At 29.9% G+C, this 14,449-nt stretch overlaps 1 long non-coding RNA gene across 1 annotated transcript; it reads left to right on the forward strand.

Moving 5' to 3' along the window:
• The first annotated feature begins 6,966 nt into the window (after positions 1-6,966).
• On the forward strand, positions 6,967-9,061 carry LOC140174904 (uncharacterized). The gene is made up of 2 exons (XR_011865039.1): positions 6,967-7,344; positions 8,786-9,061. It is a non-coding gene; the product is annotated as an uncharacterized lncRNA (long non-coding RNA).
• The last annotated feature ends 5,388 nt before the right edge of the window (positions 9,062-14,449 follow it).

Here is a 14,449-nt window from a genome sequence, read left to right on the forward strand (position 1 = left end):
CAAGAGACAATTCCATTTTGTCTCATGAATCTGAAGGAAATTCTGCAGACAGCAGCACACAGAATCCCTTGGTGACTGAATCCGCATCCAAGTCCACCAAACCTCGTGAATGGAGATTCTTGAAGAATTATCCTGAGGAATTTGTCATTGGGGACGTCTCTCATGGAGTGCAAACTAGGTCTTCCACTAGAAAGGCAAATGAAGGTTCAAACATTGCCCTTATTTCACAAATAGAGCCTTAAAACGTCAAGGAAGCACTAAATGACCCCTCTTGGGTTAAAGCTATGGATGATGAGCTTCTTGAGTTTGAAAAGAACCAAGTGTGGACTTTGGTTCCAAGGCCAAGTGGAAAGAAAGTGACCGGCACCAAGTGGATATTTCGGAACAAGTTAGGAGAAGATGGTAGCATTGCAAGAAACAAGGCAAGACTAGTGGCACAAGGATATGACCAAGAAGAAGGAATAGACTTTGATGAATCCTTTGCCCCTGTTGCCCGAATGGAAGCCATAAGACTTCTCTTAGCCTATGCTGCATTTTGTGGTTTTAAATTATACCAAATGGATGTGAAATGTGCATTTTTGAATGGTGTGATAGATAGAGAGGTATATGTGGAGTAGCCCCCTGGTTTTGAAAATAAAGAGCATTCTAATCATGTTTTTAAATTGTCTAAAGCTCTCTATGGTTTAAGACAAGCTCCTAGAGCTTGGTATGAGAGACTTAGCTCTTTTCTTTTAAAAAATGGTTTTCAAAGAGGCACCACTGATACAACTCTATTTATCAAGAACTCTAATGATTCTTTTATTTTAGTCCAAATATATGTTGATGACATTATTTTTGGATCAGCAAATGAATCCCTTTGTACTGAATTTGGAAAGCTCATGACAAGCGAATTTGACATGAGTATGATGGGTGAACTTAATTTTTTCCTTGGGCTGCAAATTAAACAAACTGAAAACGGTATTTTCATTCATCAAGAAAAGTATGCCAAGGAATTAGTTAAGAAATTTGGTATGGAAAATGCCAAACCCATGGGAACTCCCACGCATCCTAATTCCAAATTAGATAAGGGAGAAACTGAGAAAGATGTTGATGAGACTAGGTATAGAGGGATGATCGGTTCTCTTATGTATCTAACTTCCTCTATACCCGATATTGTGCAAAGTGTTGGATTGTGCTCTAGGTTCCAATCCAAACCTAAAGAGTCACATCTTTCTGCGGTTAAAAGGATCATTAGATATATTCATGACACATCCAATTTTGGTCTTTGGTATCCTAAGATTGATGATTTTTCTGTAGTTGGTTATTGTGATGCAGATTTTGCTGGTGACAGAGTAGATAGAAGGAGCACTTCTGGTTTATGTTGCTTCCTTGGAAAGTCCTTAAATGTTTGGTCAAGTATGAGACAATTCTGGGCAGGCTATGAAAATTTTCTTCAAGTCAGCGTGATCTGGGCTTGTTTCAAGCGAAACTCAATATGGGCCAACTCAAATATTCAGATCAAGAGTGGTCCAAATGTGGTTCATTAAATCCAAATCACTTCAAGGCCCAAACATGAATGTTACAAATTGTTTGTTAAAATTTTAGTGGCCTGTGCGTTCATTTTTTTGTCCAAAAGGGATTTTCAATTTGATTTGTTTCTCAAAGACTTTGAAAATTTAAAATTAATTTTCAAACCAAATCAAATCTTTCTTTTATGAGGTCATGTCTTTTCAAGTCTTTTCAAATGGTGATGCAGTTGCATGGTTTTGGAAATTTGCTTTTGGGTACGGTTACCAACACTCCCTCTCTTCCCTCCATAACTTCTCCACACACTCTTCGGTTTCTTCCCACTCACTTTACTGCCTGTCTTCCCTCAAAAGATTGAAACTAACCAAATGAGGAAGAAAACCTTTGCTAAAAGGGCTCCTCGTGAGAAGATTTACAAGCAACCCACAAAGCCTTCCACTCGCTCTCAAGACCGGACCTTTACCCCTTCTCCTTCTCCTCCTACCTCTCCTCCTCGCTGTGACCCCATGGCTCGAACCAAGAACACTCCAAGGTTCCCTGCCTCGGCAAACCAACTCCACCACCAAAGGCGACGCCTTCCAAACCTGCCTCTTCAAAACCTGGCTCTTCAAAGCCATCCTCATCCAAAGGGAAGCGTCAGGCGACGGAGGAACCTGTTCCTGAGCCACAACAACCCAGGGCAAGGTCAGTTCCTGTGCGTTCACAGAGAGGTAACACTCGAGTCCCTCTCAAAAATGTTAAAGAACCAGAAATTGGACCATTTGATCACAAAGCCCATTTTATGACCGCTCATTCAAACTATAATCCCTATAGATTTAAATCTGCCATGAATAATGATTTTTATGAGGGAGTCATCCAGTATCGTACCCTATGCTCTTCATTTCTCGCTGATCTGCCATCTTTGAAAAGAAAAGGTTTTCCTTTTGTTGACAACTTAATTTTTCTGGACTGGAATCACCTTTTTGACATCAAAAAACCTGTTTATCCATTGTTGGTCAAAGAGTTTTATGCAAACATGACCTATCATGAAGGCACCGCTCATTCGTATGTCAAGGGCCGAGATATCATTTTAAACAATGAGACCATCAGTGAAGCTTTGAAGTATACTGATGTTGGGCCTTGTGCATACACGTCAGTTAAGTGGGATGAAGGAGTTGGTGTTTCTTACAATGATGCCCTGGCTAGTATTTGTGAACATGTTTCCTTAATAGATGGCATTACACCCACACACAAAGCCCTAGGATATGAACGTGCTCAGTTGCACCGAATGGTCAACCACATTATACTTCCTCAAAGTGGTTCATATCAAAGGGTTTCATACACTGACACTCTTGTTTTATATGCCATTCTCACCAAAACTGAAATTTCATTTGCATATTTGATGGTTAGATACATGTTTGATTCTGTTAGAAGTGAAAAGGACAAAGCTCTTCCTTATGGCATGTTTCTAACTTGTATTTTTGAGTATTTTGGTGTTGACTTGACAAATGAGAAATATGAAAATAGACATTCATATCTAAAGGGAGGTGGTTCAGTGAAACAGAACAAAGGACCCACTAGATCTGAAAGAGTTGTCTTAGATGATGAAGATGATGATTTTGTCCCTGAGGATTCTCCTGCTCCTTCCACGGAGGGAACGTCCATCTCCACCGGAAAGAAATCGGCTCTGCTAAATGTGGTTAAGGATGTTGCTCAAGAGTTTGTCTCTCAATCAAATCACTTTATTGCCATGAGCAAGGAGCAAAGGAAACTAGCTAGCAAGCATGAGAACTTTCTGAAGAAATCAAGGGATAGGGTGGCTGTGCTTATGACCTTCATTGATAACATTAATAATGATGAAGACTTTGCCACCGATGTTGAAGAGGAAGCTGCTTCGGAGGGGGATGGTTCTGATGCCTAAGATTTGTCTCATGAAAACTGCTGCTGCTGCTCTCTTTTTGGGATGAAAACTGCCTTTTTATCTCATGAACTCTATTTAATTTTTTTTGCAACTAGTTGAACTGTTTCTTTTTGGATGACTGTAATAACTCTTAATATTGCTGCATTTTTGACAGTTTAGTTAGTACTTTGATCCGTGCTCTAACTCCTTTTCTGCAGGATCCAAGATTTTTTGTTGTTCTATTTTATTATCCACCCTTGATGACAAAAGGGGGAGTAATAGCAAATAGGAAGCAATAGGATAAGATAGGTTTGCATGTTTAGCAATAGGAAGCAATAGGATAAGATAGGTTTGCATGTTGAATTTTTGCTGCATTAATACATGCTCTCACATGCTGAATCTATTTGATGGTATTAGCGTGATGATTGGGCTGATTGCTAAGTTGATACTCCCTATACAAGATATATTGTACATAGCCCTTTATTGTGCTTTCTTTAAGTATAATGTGAAACAGGGACAAAAAGGAAAGCATAAATCCAGGGGGAGCTAATACTGAAAAGGAAAGGGGGAGCAATATAAAAGCAAATGAAAAATATCAAACAGAGTTTTCTAAACCTTACTCAAATTCACTTCCTTTTGATTATTGCTTAAATCATGTTGGTCATCAAGGGGGAGATTGTTGAGTTAAGAAATTAACTAAATTAATTAGTGATGACAAACATTACTTTTGGGCAAAATAAATAATTAGTGTTAAGTGTTAATAAGTATATGTTGCTAATTATTTATTTCATATTGCAGGCCAACAAAATCTCAAGCAGCCCAAATGGTATGAAAATGATATAGCAAGGCTGATGGATAAGTAATCAAGCACAGCCCAAGAGAATCAAAGCCAAAGGATCCAATGGGCCAAACGGGTGGCTTAATGAAAACCGGATCCAAGCCCGTATCCATCCCACAAAGCTTCTCATACAAGATAGAAGCTTTCATTCCCTCTCACTTGCTCTCACCACAGCAACGTACACTTCTCTCAAATCAAGTCAAATCAAACATTCAGAAAAGTAAGAAAGAGAAAGAGCTTCTTCACCAAACTAAACACCAAAGAAGCAAAAGAGAGAAAGGTTAAAGCTTGACACACAGAAATCTAATCAGAAAATCCAAACCAAATCAAGCTTAGGTCAAAGGTAATCCATCTCATTTTGCTTGCATCAAATCTTCTTCTCCTCTTCTCAACTCTCTGCTATATCCGAAAATGGTATTCAAGAAAAAGTGGTTCTCTGCCCTATTCTGTTTCACATCTACGGTCACAAGTGATACTTGGGGACCAAGTAGCTATTCTATGGCTAAGATCAAGTTGACCATGAGAAGATTTCTATGGTTACTGCTTTGTGGCTTTCGGTCAAGATGAGGAAGTCAGAGGGAAAGTTTCTACTCTGAGGATTAAGGAGAAAAAGTGAATCTGTGGTTGGTGAAGCTCAAGGCTCAAGATGTTGACCTTGAAAGAAGGACCCAGTAACATGCAAGGAGTTAAAAGAAGTTTTTCTGTTCATTCAGAACTAAGGAGAGAAAACCGGAGTTTGAAAGTTTTGTTCTGAGAAGATCTCTTTGAAGAAGTTCAACTAACTGGACAGTGTAACCTAATCAAAGGTGCATTCCGCCAGTATGAAGAACTGAATCAGAGGCTTGCTAATCTGGTTTTTCGCATAGCACAGAGGCTGTTGATGAAGTCAATCTCCTTCATGTTTTACTGATTGTGATGTATTTTTCTAAGCTTATCTTTCTGTAATTTCTTGAGAGAAAAGGCATTGTGAGAAAGCTTGAGAAAAAGCCAAGAGTTGAAAAAGGCTGAGAGATACACTTTAGAGAAAAGCCTAGAGTTATTTTCATATTTCTATAGGTTGATTAAGTGTCTTGTATCTTGTACCTGTTTGGTACCCCTTTCTTAGTTGGGATAGCACTAAGAGTGAATAGTTGAGTGTTAGCATAGCCAATGTCAAGTTAGGTTAGAACTTGAGTGTGAAATTGGTGTATGTAATACTGTTAACTATAGTGAAATTCTTCCATAGTTGTGGAGGAGACTGGATGTAGGTTGCATAGCACAAAGCAACCGAACCAGGATATATGCTGGTGTTAGCTTTTTCTTCTCTGTCATGTTCTGTTTTCTGATATTCATGAGACAAAAATAATTTGTCTCATAAATTTCCGCTGTTGAGTTCAAACAGAATCAGATTTGTAACTTTGCTTAAAAAGGGTGAAAACAGCAAATCAAAGGAAGGCATAGATTCAACCCCCCTTCTCTAAGCCTACCACAACCTTCAACTTTCTCTTTCTGACAAGAAACAAAAGAAAAGAAGAAGAAGAGGAAGAAGAACGTGCAGCAAAAAGAAGAAGGTGCAGTGAAAAATGTGCAAAAAATGCTTGTGTGTGGAGAATTATTCTTTTACCAAACCAAACCTTAAACTGCTCATCTAATCTAAATCGAAAACCAATTAAAATTACATTAATTTGGATTTGATTGTATTCTATATATTTTTGCAAACCGCATTAATTGAATTGGGTTTCAAATCTATTTTACAAAACCTATTCAATCCAATTCAAATAGCATATTATACTATAATATTATTATTTTATTATTATATTTATAATATGTTTAATTTGTTATATATTTTTTTATTATTTAAGTATTATTATTATTTAATAAATATTTTATATTTAAAATTTATTTATTTATTTATTTTAATTAATCTATAATTTTATTTTTATTGTTATGTTATTATTGATTTTTTAAGATATTGTTAAGACTTGTTATATCATTATTAGTTATTTAAAATTTGATATTAAGACTTGTTATTATATATTTAATTTTTTTAATTTACAAAATTATAAATTTAATCCAATCCAAATCGTTTGAAATTTAATCGGATCCAAAATCAGTGTTATGATCAAATGAGTTTTTGACATTCAAATCGCAGCACCGCAAATACCCCTATTGACGACGGTTGATTTATGATTTATCATTGATCTTTTATTTTTAAATGCAGATGGATGGTTTTGTTTTACCACCTTTTGAGTTGATGACTAGTATTTTGAAGGATAAGGACATTATCTTTTGTTTATTCTTGATTTTTTTTTCCTAACCCTTTATATTTGTTTCTTTGTATTTTTTCATTACTTTGTACTATTTGTTGTTCTTTGTACAGAAATGCGGGAATAGAATAAAAAGTGATATTATATCTTGGAGTCACTATTAGCATCTTAGTTTTTTTTATTTAATTTGTTTTTTAGGTCTGATATTTTAAAAATATAAAATATGAATATTTCGTTAAGTTATCGTATTAATGTGTTAGATATATTTTGAACACAACGTATATAATCACTTATCTGACATATGTGTCGTCTTTAATTTTATGTTCATACGTGTTTTATCCAAAAAAACAAAAAAAATTACCAGACACAGCCCAAAATTAAACTTTAATAACACAGACTACAATAAGAATTCAGTATCATTATAATAATAAAAAATAATTTGGCAGTGTATTAACCAATTGGTATACTATAGAAATAAAACTTCATAAGTTGAGGTCTTTGAAAACAAAACAAAAAAGGGCGTAATTCATACTTTGCCATAAAAAAAGATATTGCTATTTTGAAGAGAATCTATCCGAATGACATTAAATATGTGACTGGTTTATCCATATTGTTATCATCGTTGTTCTTAGAAGATGTAGCACTTTAAGAATTCTAACGGTAAAATCCTAAGTCCCTAGTCCTTCCACCGTCCCACCTTCTTTGGCTCCACATCCACTCACCCTCTCACCACCTCCAGTAGTCGTCGTACGAGTGTTAGTCGTCAATCTCCACACCGCGGCCACTTACCGTGCTTGTTGTTGTTGCTTCTTGTTCACCCATGCTCGTTGCCTGTTTATCGCCTCTCCGGTCGTCGTCTGCCTAATCCATGCCAAGTAAGAAAATGTTTAATTTCTTCATGATTCAATTTTTGGTTCTGTATACTTCTCTTTGGTTCTGTTATTCTGTGTTTTTCTTTCTTGATAATCATAGAATTACTGTATTCATAGTTTTATCTTAAATATTATTGTCATGCTTTGATTTTTCTTTCCAAATGATACCCAAACCCTTATCTCCTTATTGATTTATATATCATTTCGCTAGCGATATATGTTAACTACTGGTTGATTATGCTTGACGGGCTGTATCAATTTGCTAGCTATATATATATGTTAATTACTAAAAAGAAAATCTAGCCTTTTTGTTCATTAATTTTTTTATATATAAACTTCTATATATATATATATATATATATATATATATATATATAGTGACGGATTCAGAAAATTTTGATAATGGAGTAAAATTTATATAACATGACAATAATTTTTATAATAAAAATAATATATATACATAAAAAATTAAATATTAAATTTTCTATTAACTATTATGTATTTGTGTATAAATATATTGTTGTTTAACTTATTTTCAATATGTGTTTTATATTTTAATATGTATTTTATATGGGTAGTTATTTTGTATGTACATGTAGCATGATTATTGTTATGATTATATTTTATTATTGTAAAATACGATTAGCCTTCAAAATATCTAATATATCAATTAAAACACTAAAATAGTAATTTAAATAATAATATATAATTTAGAATTCTATTGTTTTAGGTTTTATATTTTTAAAAAATTAAATAATTTTTTTCTTAACACTACCATTAAAATTTCTCTCTTTCTATATGTATTACTAAACAATTATTTAAAAATTTACTTCCTAATACAATTAGAAGCAGACTCTTATTGATATTTATAATTAGAAAAGTTATTTCAATTAATACAGTTGTTATACAAAAATTAAAGCTAATTTCAAAAGAAGATAAATAATACTTTTTAAATTGATTTCTAAGAAATAACACTAATTTCGTTTAAATCTGATAATTGATCATTCTAACGAATATCTAATATGAAATTCTTAAATTGACGGTTAAGTACCAAAAATTGAATAAAAAATTTTTGAAGGGTCAAATTTAATAATCTAATGAGAATAAATAAATATTATTATCATATACTACTAAAAAAATTCAAATTGTAGTGGAGCACTTATCCCCACAGTACTACACTTAGAACCGTCTCTCTATATATATATATATTAGTTCTGTTTTGAATAAAAGGAATATTATATAAGGAATTAGATTGGTTCTGTTTTTTATAAAAGAAATTATATTGCTGCTGATGATATATATGGTTCTGTAGGTTAGTATTAGTATTATTCTTATATTATGTTATAGCAGAGAGAGCAGTACATGCATGCATTGGGAAATAACATAATAGAATATGTAATCCATGTATATTGAATGAACAATAATTAGTATTGCTATTTAGCAGAAATGCATGGTTGAGTGCAGAAAGAAAGAGACAGAAATAGTGAATACGGAGTCGGGAATGCGCCATAGTTTAAGTGAGTTTGCTGAATGCTGACCCTAGGCCCTAGCTATTGCTATATATATATTTGTTTACTCCCTTTTCATGTAAATCTAATACTACTTCATCGCCTTCTTAAGCTGCTGCGTGCCATTTTCATATTACTTCTTGTTTAATTTGTACTATTATATATATGTCATGTCTACTTTATTGTTTAATACTAATGCACATTTTCATCAACTAATCTAAGTAAGATGAAACTAGCTACTTATAGGTGTCTAATTTCAAAAAAAGTATTGATATTAATCATTGTGACTCAACAGCTTTTAGAAATTGTTTTTGAAAAAATCTAGAGGGCAGCAACTTTATCAAATTTTGGTCAGTATCTAATCAGCAAAGAAAAATAAGTTATTAGATAAAATTTCATACCAATCTCATACTATTAAAAGCATCATTAATGATTATTTGATGGCTATAAATCACAAAAATTGCTAACCTTCTAGCATTCCTCATTATTTTTTACACAAAAGTTGTATACAAAGAGTTATATTGCTTCTCATCATTCAATTGGTTTTGTTTTGTATAAAAAGAATTAAATTGTACAAAATTAACTTTTGTTCTTAAATTATGATAGAATTGTGAGAGATGAATTCAGAAAGTATTTAAAACTATTCTAAAAAAGGTGTTAATAAGTCTTTATGATGTAACAAAGAAAGATATGATTGAACATGTGTTAAATAAGCCTTTATAGCAAGGTACAACACTCACTTTTTATTTTCTTCAGTTTATGAACACTAGCGGCTTTCAGCTGCTTTTTTATTATTTTAAAGAAATTAATTTTTATAATTTTATTTTTTATTTATGAATTGTTAAATAATTAAAAAGTTAATAATATAAAAATTTAAAAATAAATATAAAATTTTCATAGGTTATTTAACTTTTAGAATGTATAAAATTTATAAATTTAAATTAAATAAAATATTAAAAAATTTATTATGTTGTTATTATATATAACAAAATTAAGATAAATATTTACAAATATTATTTATAATTTAATTATTTATAAATGTTATTAAATTTATTTATTTATTTTTTCAAGAATATTTAATTTGAAGTAGAAATAAATTTTTTATGCAATGTTGTCTTTATCTTCATTCATATTTGTAATAAATAAAAAATATGTTCTTTTTAATTTTGTATTCAATTTCTTAAATTATCTTTAGTTTTATTATTTTTAAATTATTAATTTATATTTTTATTATATTTTCTCATTGTGTCACATATTATTCTTTTCTCTTATTATTATTTTGTATACACATATCTAGTATTGTCTCATATGTCCATTAAATAACCAATATCATATGACAGACAAATGATATTATAGAAGACAAAATTAATAATTTTTTGCAAAAAGTTATGCGTGAACTTTTTTGTATTGTTAGTGAAATAAGTATCTGTAAAATTAGTTTCAGATTATGTTAGTAGGATTAAAATAAGATAGAACAAATTCAAAAGTGAAAAAAATACATAATAGCATATATGTGTCACATTTTTGGAGTCCCTCTTACACTTTTATAAGGATAACCTATTCATATTTTTTATTGTTAATTTTTTATTAACCAACTACTGTTTCTCACTATTTTTTAGATTATTTATACAATTCGAATCATGAAAAGAAACAAAAATAAATATCTTATGATTTATTAAACTATTCTCTTTAGCAGTATCATAAAAAAAAGGTAACATCCAGTATCAATAAAATACTAAATATAATTATACAATTGAATAATATCACTCCAAAGTAACACATAGGACTTTTTGACACTAATAATATACTACATGAGGTACAATAAACAGTAATATTTATTATCATGTATGCTACACATTAAAACTTCTTCGTCTGCTGAATATTTTTTTACTGTTTCTCTTCATGTTGATTTCATGTCACCCAATGCACCTATTTGCTCATACAACTTTTGTGTCTAAACCTTTTATATATGTCCCATGGTATTTATTATTTGCTCCTCGCGCATCCAAAATCCATTATATACAGTTATCTTTATCACGTTTGCTATACATTAAAACTTCTTCGCCTCGTGAATACCTTTTTATTGTTTTGCTTCATGTTGTATTTGTTGGCACGTTGATTTCACATCACCCAGTGCACCTACATGCTCATAGTTTTATACAACTCTTATGTCTAAACCTTTTATATATATCTCATGGTATCTATTACTTGCTCTCCAAGCATCCAAAGTCCATTATAAATTGTTGTCTAATATTTCATTATTTTTTTATTCATTCTTGCCACTCTCATTGTTTTCAACAACTACTCTTGCTTTGTTCATACCAAATCATTCTCCCTTGCTTCGTCCTTTAAAGTTATTCTAAATTAATATGTATTAATATGTAAATAAAAATATTAATCAACTTTAATAAACATAAACTTTAATGTTATGTAACAAATGATTTAACAAAAAAAATATTGATAAATTTTAATAAATATAGAATATATTTATAGGTAAATAAATAAATAAATTTTTTACATATAACTTAAAACGATAAATATAATCTCTTTTATTTTTGAATAAATTAAATATAATTTGTATAACTGCCTCAAAAATATAAATATTTTTTATTCATTATCAATTATTACGTCATAAATTTTTTATAATATTAAAAAAATTTATATTAAAATATTATTTTTAATTAAAAAATATAAAATATAAAATAATTAACTTTATTATAATTACAATTATTAGTATTATAAATGTATTGTCTATTTTAAAATTTTTTATTTGTTAAATATTTATTTTAATTATTTATTATGAAATTTATAATCATGCTTGTTATTAGGCATTTTATATATAGTTGTGTGCAATAACATATATTTAACTTTATTCATTACAAAAAATTCTTTGAATAAGTATTATATATTATATGATGAAGATAAAATATTAAAAAAATTATTGTTACTATTTTATTTATTAAATTTATTTTGTGAAATAAATTATTTGAAGATAGATGATTTCTTCAAAACTTGGACATCAAATTTTAGTATTACCTTTATATATTAGTTGAAACTGGTTCATATAAGAAACTTTTTGAGATATTAAGCAGTAGTACACGATCTACAGTTATAAAAAAAAATAAATTTTAGATGTAAAAAATGAATATGATAAACAATACTTGTCTTTTGAATTTTATTTTAAAAATTAAAAATTAGTACTCAAAAATAAAATAAACCGTGAATATAACATCTATTATTTGGATCAGTTCTATTATCGTGTGTTTCTACCCTGTATTTTTTAAAGGATTTGGATCTTCTAAATTTTAAATTTCTTTTTAGAGAAAAAAAGTGTGATCTTTCACTGTTTATTTCATAAGTGGGACCAAGAGAAAATATGAGAGAGAAACTATTTAATAGTGAAAAATCACACTTTACTCTCTAAAGTAAAAATTTAAAATTTAGAATATCCAAATTCTTTTTCAAAGAGTAAATAGTCAAAATCGTCCCTGAAAGATACCCCGATCTCCATTTTTGTCCTCGAAAGATAAAGTTAATCAAAATCGTCCCCGAAAGATACACGATTGGTCACGTTAGTCCTTCCGTCAGTTGGATGATGACGTGGAGGGCTAATGCCACGTGTCACAAGATGATTGGTTGACGTGTCAGGTCAGTGACATGTAAAAAATTTATTTATAATCAAAATAGTCATTAAAAGTTCAGACGTAAGTCATTTTCATCTCTAAAATTTTAAAAATTAATCAAATTAGTCCTTATATAATTTTTTTTATTTTTTCTTGATAATATTAAATTTAAAATATTTTTTGATACTACTAATTTTAATAGAAATATAATTGACAATCAAAAAATTAGTAATTGTATCTTTTCTTCGTAAAAATATTTTTAATAAAATATCTCTCTCCTTTAATTCTTGTCAAAATCTCTCTTATTCTTTTCTATTCTAAAACATTTTTTTTACATTATTACATTTTGCTGGAATATATATATATATACTCAAAATTGAAATGTATGTATTTCTTAACCTAAACAAAGTTATATACTCAAAATCAAAATTTATGTATGTTAACCTAAACAAAGTTAATAAAAATTTATACATCTTTCTTTTTTCATTATGGTATTACTTTCATTTAAGTTAACATACATAAATTTTGATTTTGAGCATATAATTTTGTTTAGGTTAACAAATACCTACATTTCAATTTTGAGTATATATATATATATATCCCAGCAAAATGTAATAATATAAGAAAAATGTTTTAGAATAGAAAAGAATAAGAGAGATTTTGACAAGAATTAAATGAGAGAGATATTTTTATTGAAAAAATTTTTAAGAAGAAAAGATACAATTACTAATTTTTTTATTGTCAATTATATTTCTATTAAAATTAGTAGTATCAAAAAATATTTTAAATTTAATATTATCAAGAAAAAATAAAAAAATTATATAAGGACTAATTTGATTAATTTTTAAAAATTTAGGGATGAAAATGACTTACGTCTGAACTTTCAAGGACTATTTTTATTATAAATAAATTTTTTACATGTCAAGTGCCACGTTGCATGCCACGTGTCACTGATCTAACACGTCAACCAATCATCTTGTGACATGTGGCATTAGCCCTCCACGTCATCATATGCCACGTGACACTTAACGTGATACGTAATCATCCAACTGACGGAAGGACTAACGTGATCAATCGTGTATCTTTCAGGGACAATTTTGATTAACTTTATCTTTCGAGGACCAAAATGAAGATCGGAGTATCTTTTAGGGATGATTTTGACTATTTACTCAGCAAAATATAGATATCTGTGTTTAATAATGGAGTTGTCGTTGGAGTTGTATCAACTCCCTATGATTTGCACGCCTTCTTGTGAGGTGATTGCATTTGTTCTTCGATGACAACATAATTATTGATTTGTTAAATTCTCCCTTTCTTAATAAATAATGCATGTCAGAACCAAAAGATAGTAAGAGCACAAAAGAAGATCGACAACAGTGATGGATGTTTGTAAGTGGAGCAGTTATTTAATTTCCTCACGATTGCAGTAGTTATTTAACTTTTTCGTGGGTTAATGATTTTTTTAATTAAAAAACAAAAATGTATTATTACTATTTTGTCCATAAATTTGGTTTGTAAAATAAATTATTTGAGAGTAAATAATGTCTACAAAAATTAGATACCAAACTTTGATATTGGTTTTATTATAGATGTGTAGCTCCAACTTACATGTTTTCTTATTTTTCAAGTTACAATTTAACTTAATTTAAGGGAAAAAAAAACAATTGTTGGCATGAAAATGGAAATTACAAAATTCTGATTGTAAATAATTAGCTACAAAGGTTAAAGAACTATTGGATTCAAGCTGGATAGTCTTTAAAAGCTTAATGACACTCATGCTTCTAACAATAAGATGACACTGATGCATTATCTTTACAAGGTATAATAACAATAATAAAGTTTTACATTTAAGTTATCTAACCAAGTAAGTCCAATAAGTTGCTATAACTTAATTCAGCTTCACACGCCACTATCTCTAACAACCTTTTGACTTAACGCGCGACTATATATAACAGTCTTTTTTATGTAGATTTCTTT

The sequence above is a fragment of the Arachis hypogaea genome, chromosome 8 (assembly GCF_003086295.3).
Source record: "Arachis hypogaea cultivar Tifrunner chromosome 8, arahy.Tifrunner.gnm2.J5K5, whole genome shotgun sequence".
Classification (NCBI taxonomy): Eukaryota; Viridiplantae; Streptophyta; class Magnoliopsida; order Fabales; family Fabaceae; genus Arachis; species Arachis hypogaea.